Here is a 6000-nt window from a genome sequence, read left to right as displayed (position 1 = left end):
ATTGAGGGAGAGATTGTTGTCGCTATACCATTCCATTAGGTTCTCTATCTCTCTCATGTATTCTGACTCGTCGTTATTCAAGATCCGGCCTACTATGGTCGTATCGTCAGCAAACTTGTAGATGGAGCTGGAACCAAATTTTGCCACGCAGTCGTGTGTGTGCAGAGTAGAGTAGGGGGCTAGCTAGTACGCAGCCTTACGGGGCCCCGGTATTGAGGACTATTATGAAGGAGGTGTTATTGTTCATTCCTACTGATTGTGGTCTGTTGGTCAGAAAATCGAGGATCCAGTTGCCGAGTGGGGAGCCAAGTCCTAGGTTTTGGAGCTCTGATATGAGCTTGGCTGGGATTATGGTGTTGAAGATGGAGCTGTAGTCAATAAATAGGACTCTGATGTAGCAATCCTTGTTGTGGGGCAGGATGGGAGGGAGGTTGGTGTGTGCTGTACAATAGTTACTCAGAAGGTAGAAGTGGTTTTAATTATTCTATCTTTTTCATGGTAACTACTGATGTAACACATTGGAACCATCTAATGTTTACGATTTAAATTGCATTTTCAGATGGTTCCCCAGTGCAGGACAATTGCCTATCGGATCTTTGCACTTCCAGGGCAATTTTCATGCAACCTTACCTGGGAACTTATGGGTGAAAGGGGGGGGGGGGGGGGGGGGGGGTTGCAGTACCCCCAAGTTACAATGACCTGGAGATTGGAGGTGGCAGCCAAACGCACCTGCACATATGGTCATATCACTCAACCAACAGCTTTGTTGCATCCAGCCTGTTGCTTGCACATGCCCTCCCACTTCTACCCTACCCACCCCTCCCGTCACTCACTGGCCCGCTCCCTCTGCCATCCTGAGCCTCACCCACCTTCTCCTGTGCACTTGAAGTGCTCTTGTCTTCGACCATTACAAGTGCCAAGTTTATCTCAATTCACTGTTCAAATATATTGCATTTCCAGATGTTTAGAGAAGTACTTAATTTTTGCGTCATTAATATTACAAGCTGATAATGTGTCAGGCTGTCCATCTTGAAATGGCAATGCAACTTTTTGTTATTTAAGCCATGAGCTTTAACGGTGTTAAATGTAGAGAAGCAGCTCCATGCTCATTTTTGAAATCTCCACGTTGATGGACACAACATTTGTTTCTTTCCACTCAAACGAATAACACTAACTGACAATTGTTTTAAAAAATCATTTGTAGGATGTGGGCATTGTTAGATAAGCCAGCATTTATTGCCCACTCCTCAAGGTGGGCAATGAGCTGCCTTTTGAATCGCTGTAGTGGCATAGGTACACTGGCAGCACTGCGAGTTCGAGGATTTTGACCCAGCAACAGTGAAGGAATGCCAATATATTTCCAAGTCAGGATGGTGAGAATTTGGAGGGGAATTTTCACGTGGTGGTGTTACCATGCGCATGCTGACCTTTGGAGAAATGAATAAGAAAATCAACTAATTCTTTAGATGGGGCCCTGTGAAGAAAACTACATGGAATTTGTGTTGGTGAAGTTCACGTATATGTTTAACATAGAACATAGTACTTAGTCGATAAATAAGGTTTTGGAAGCTGAAGACTGTAGTCTCAGTCACTGGATTTGACATCACAAAGTGCAAATACATCTTTGGGAAGTGTAACTTCTAAAGTTGCCATGTAGTACAGCTCTGCCAACTTTAAAGGCCAATACGTCTTTAAAATGCATTATCTTCTTTGCAAAATCAACAGCAACTTCACAATCAACGCCAATTCAAATGGTTCATGGTTATCGCATTTTTTGGACACTGCAAGCACGAGCCCATTTTAAAGGTGGCCCATTTCGAAGTGGTGGGGAGGGGCCGATGCAACATCTCAGGAGCACTAAAAGTTCATTTTAGTGCCGAGAATGAGTGAACCACAGAAATTAGGAGGATGGCAAAAAACGAAAGCAGGCTGAACGGGGGGAGAAGAGATGGGAATGAAAGGGTCGGGGACTGGGAGCCGCATGACAGCATCTCTGGAAAGAGATGGTCAGATAAAGAGCTACGAGGGGCAGCAAGTGGGACGGTCGCGTCGTCGAGACTCCTTCTGGCAACTGAAGTGAAAGACTTAAGTGCCTATTTTTAATTTTTCCTCACTCCCGATCTCCCTGCACAGGGAATCGGACCGTTTTTCTCCTCCCCACCTTTCCCCTACCTCCTTGTCTCGGGGCCCAGCCTGCCGGTTGGTAACCCGTGGCAACCGTTTAAAGGGGGCGCGCGCGCGAGCTGGGCGCGAGGATCGGGCGCCCACACCGCCAATCAAAATGGCCGCCCTTCTACCGGCGGCCCCCTCGGAGCCATCATCAGTCACCGTGGCAAGATCGGCCACCGGGGCGGAGATCAGCTGGTAACCGGTCATCTCGGCACAGAACACAGCCCACCCCCTTAGGTTCATTTTAGTTCCGGGAATGAGATCAGGAACATTGCATAAACTCAGAATCACTGAAGCAAGCAAGGAATGTCAAAACCCTTCACGCATGTTCAGGCTGAACTGGAGTGTTAGGCCAATTCTGCGTGCCGCACTCTCCAAAGAATGCAAAGGCGTCAAACTGAGAGTGCAGAAAAGACTGAAGACAATGAATCGTCAGGAATGAGAAACCTCAGTTACTTGCGGGGTGGAGAAGCTGGGACTGTTTTCTTTGGAGATGAGGAGCGGAATTTTCCATTTCTGAGACTTAAGTGCTGACATAGTGGAGAATTTGTGGACCAATACCACAGAATAATCAGCGCCACACCTGGAACAATTCCGCAATTTGAGCGGCTAGCACCGGCACCGCATCGATTCCCATGAAAAACGGTCAGGATTGGCCGGGTCCATCATTGACACTTGGGAAGTTGACAAGCTGCAGCCGCACATTCCCCACACACACTCCCTTCACACACACTTATCAAAGCCAAAAAGATGCCACTGATCGAGCTGGACCGCACCCATACATCTGATGGGTCGGCTGGGGCCAGAGGTCACCCAGGGGAGTGCCCCGAGGGACACCTATACAAACCCTGGCACAAGGTTTAAAGTGGTTGTTGCCACTGTTGCCAGTGCGCAGCTGCATGGCTGCTTTGCCAGCCAAGGCAATTGTGCTCCGTGTCCGTCCATCCCGACCCCACAACCCACCTCTTGGTCACCCCCCACTACTCCCTCCGGCCCTGACAGAAGCCCCTGGCCAGCAGCACAACTGTTGGCAAACTATGGTGATGTTGGACATTGTTCCTACACCATCTCCGAGTAGCCACCATGCCAGGTTCACAATTTTTGAAAGCACAAGTGAACCACGCCGTTGGGATCTTGGGCCATTCGAGGTGGAGAATCGCAGGTGGGCCCACGACTGATTATGCAAACGGTGTTTAAAGTACGTGCAGTGTGAAACACAATGATGCCGTTTTTGAGGTGAAGGAGAATCATGATTTGCCGTCAAACCTGCGCCTGCCGCGATTTTGGCGTCAGAAGCTATTCTCCGCCCAATCGTACTCCCCAATTTCGGCGTCAGCTAACAGAGAATCCCACCCAAGAAGATTGAGAGGAGATTTTAGCCTAGAGAGAATGGGCAAAAACTGTTTGGAGGATTGTACAAAAGGGCACAGATTTCAGGTAATCAGCAAATGAAGCAATTACTACATGTTGGCGGGGAGGGGGGAGGGGGGGGGTGTTGATGGAGGCAGGTTCAACCATCTGCATTTACGAGGGAATTGGATTATTATCTGAAAAGGAAGAACGCACAGGGCTACAGGACCGAGAAGGCACGGAAGTGGTGAATTGCTCCTTTTGAGATCCAACACAGGCGTGAGAGGCCAAATGGCCTCTTGTGTTGTAACCATTCAGATATTCTGGGATTTATTTTTACTGTTATCGTGGAGCCAAACAGCCAGGCGCCAGGAATAGTGCAGGTGCAAGCTACTTGCACTATGTCCACTGACACATGCGCAGTTTTTCCCATCATTGAGGGATATAGAGCTGCGGTCCTCTTGTCGGCAGCATCTACACCCTGTTTGCTGCTGCTATGTGCAAGCCTGAAAACATCCATTGGGAAACCACTTTTGTGAAAATAACTGAGTTGGTCCCACAGCCAATTGCAGGCTTGGCACCCACATTTTATCTGGATGTTGGACTCCCAAAACCTCTGGTAAAGTCTTGCCCTATATTTGTACATCCCAAAGAGCACGATCTACCTACCGCGTCCGACGCAGAATGCAACGCGGCCGGTAAATCTCCAGAGAGCTCGTCATGCCTCGCGAGATCTAATGGGCAGGTGGCACTTCCAGGCTGGCAGGAGCAGTGCCAGGGTGCAAGGCAGGCAGTGGCCAAGTGGCATCTTGCCTATGCCGAGGATTGGGCCTGGGGTGCCTTGCCCTTATGAGGTGGGGTGAAGGGGGGCTTGAGGACCTCCTAATCAAAGCTCCTCAGTGCAGGAAATGAAGGTAAGTGAGACCCGGTGGGGCCTTCCTCGCTGAGGCCCAAAAAAAGAAGAGTCCCATTTATTAACGGGGTCATTTTTGGCATTGCAGAGGGCAGCACAGTGGCATAGTGGATAGCACTGCTACCTCACGGAGCCGAGGTCCCAGGTTCGATCCCGGCTCTGGGTCACTGTGTGGAGTTTGCACATTCTCCCCATGCTCCAGTTTCCTCCCACAGTCCAAAGATGTGCAGGTTAGGTGGATTGGCCATGCTAAATTGCCCTTAGTGTCTAAAAAAGGTTAGGTGGGGTGACAGGGATGGGGTGGAGGTGTGGGCTTAAATAGGGCGCTCTTTCCAAAGGCAGGTGCAGACTCGATGGACCAAATGGCCTTCTTCTGAACTGTAAATTCTATGATTCTACATTTAGTGCTTCAACTATGTCCTCTGGCGGAGTATCTCCTTTTTCATCCCCAGGTAGCCAACCATTCTTTTGACTATTTTTTACTATTTATGTCTTTATGACTTTTATGGTAGCCTTTAATCTATTCTCATATTCCCCTTTTTATGCCTCTTATTCATTTCATTAGATCACCTTCAGTTTGGTTCTGTACTGTTTAAAGAAGCTTATGGAATCAGCTTGTCAGATCCCACTTATAGGGACTGAAACTCAGTTATTTATTTTTGAAATAATCTTTATTGAAAAATTTTGAATTTATACAACAATAACGCACCATAGTAAAATACCAAAAATAACAATAATATTAACAACCATAAACATTCGCCCCACCTCCATGAACAACACAGCATTTTAACAACAACGCAAATTAACACAATATAAAGTTACAGAATAGACACTACAATAATAAGGAAACCCCCCCCCCCCCCCCCCCCCCCCCCCCCGGTTGCTGCTGCTATTGACCAAGTTAGCTATCTTTGAGCCAGGAAGTCCAGAAAAGGCTGCCATCGTTTATAGAACCCTTGTATTGATCCTCTCAGGGCAAATTTGACTCTTTCCAATTTTATAAATCCCACCATGTCACTGATCCAGGTCTCCACACTTGGGGGCCTTGCATCCTTCCACTGTAGCAGAATCCTTCGTCGGGCTACTAGGGACGCAAAGGCCAGGAAACCGGCCTCTTTCGCCTCCTGCACTCCCGGCTCTACCGCAACTCCAAAAATCGCGAGTCCCCACCCTGGTTTGACCCTGGATCCAAACACCCTCGACACCGTCCGCGCCACCCCCTTCCAGAATTCTTCCAGTGCTGGGCATGCCCAGAACATATGGGCGTGGTTCGCTGGACTCCCCGAACATCTGGTGCACCTGTCCTCACCCCCAAAGAACCTACTCATCCTAGTCCCGGACATGTGGGCCTGGTGCAGCACCTTAAATTGGATGAGAGAAACTCAGTTATTTTGACTTTAAAATTTGAACTATCTCTTCCTTTGTATCTTCATACTGGTTTTGTTTTTTAATTATTATTTTTAGTTCCCTTATGCCTTTGTCTCATGAATGTTAGGCTTTTCATTCTGGTGACGGGGATGTACTGAGCAGTCACTTTAAAGGTGGCTCTGTCCTTGGAGACTTCAGCT

The 6000-nt window shown here is 48.2% G+C and overlaps 1 protein-coding gene across 1 annotated transcript in view; it reads left to right on the top strand.

Annotated features, from left to right (window-relative positions):
• The first annotated feature begins 3516 nt into the window (after positions 1 to 3516).
• Positions 3517 to 6000, top strand: part of rps6kl1 (ribosomal protein S6 kinase-like 1) — a 69686-nt gene continuing 67202 nt past the window's right edge. Inside the window, exon 1 of the mRNA XM_038774438.1 lies at positions 3517 to 3606. The gene's annotated coding sequence lies outside the window, so the exon portion shown is untranslated. The remainder of the gene's footprint in view (positions 3607 to 6000) is intronic.

Source organism: Scyliorhinus canicula, chromosome 2 (genome assembly GCF_902713615.1).
Source record: "Scyliorhinus canicula chromosome 2, sScyCan1.1, whole genome shotgun sequence".
Taxonomy (NCBI): Eukaryota; Metazoa; Chordata; class Chondrichthyes; order Carcharhiniformes; family Scyliorhinidae; genus Scyliorhinus; species Scyliorhinus canicula.
This window is presented reverse-complemented; position numbering and strand designations above follow the sequence as displayed.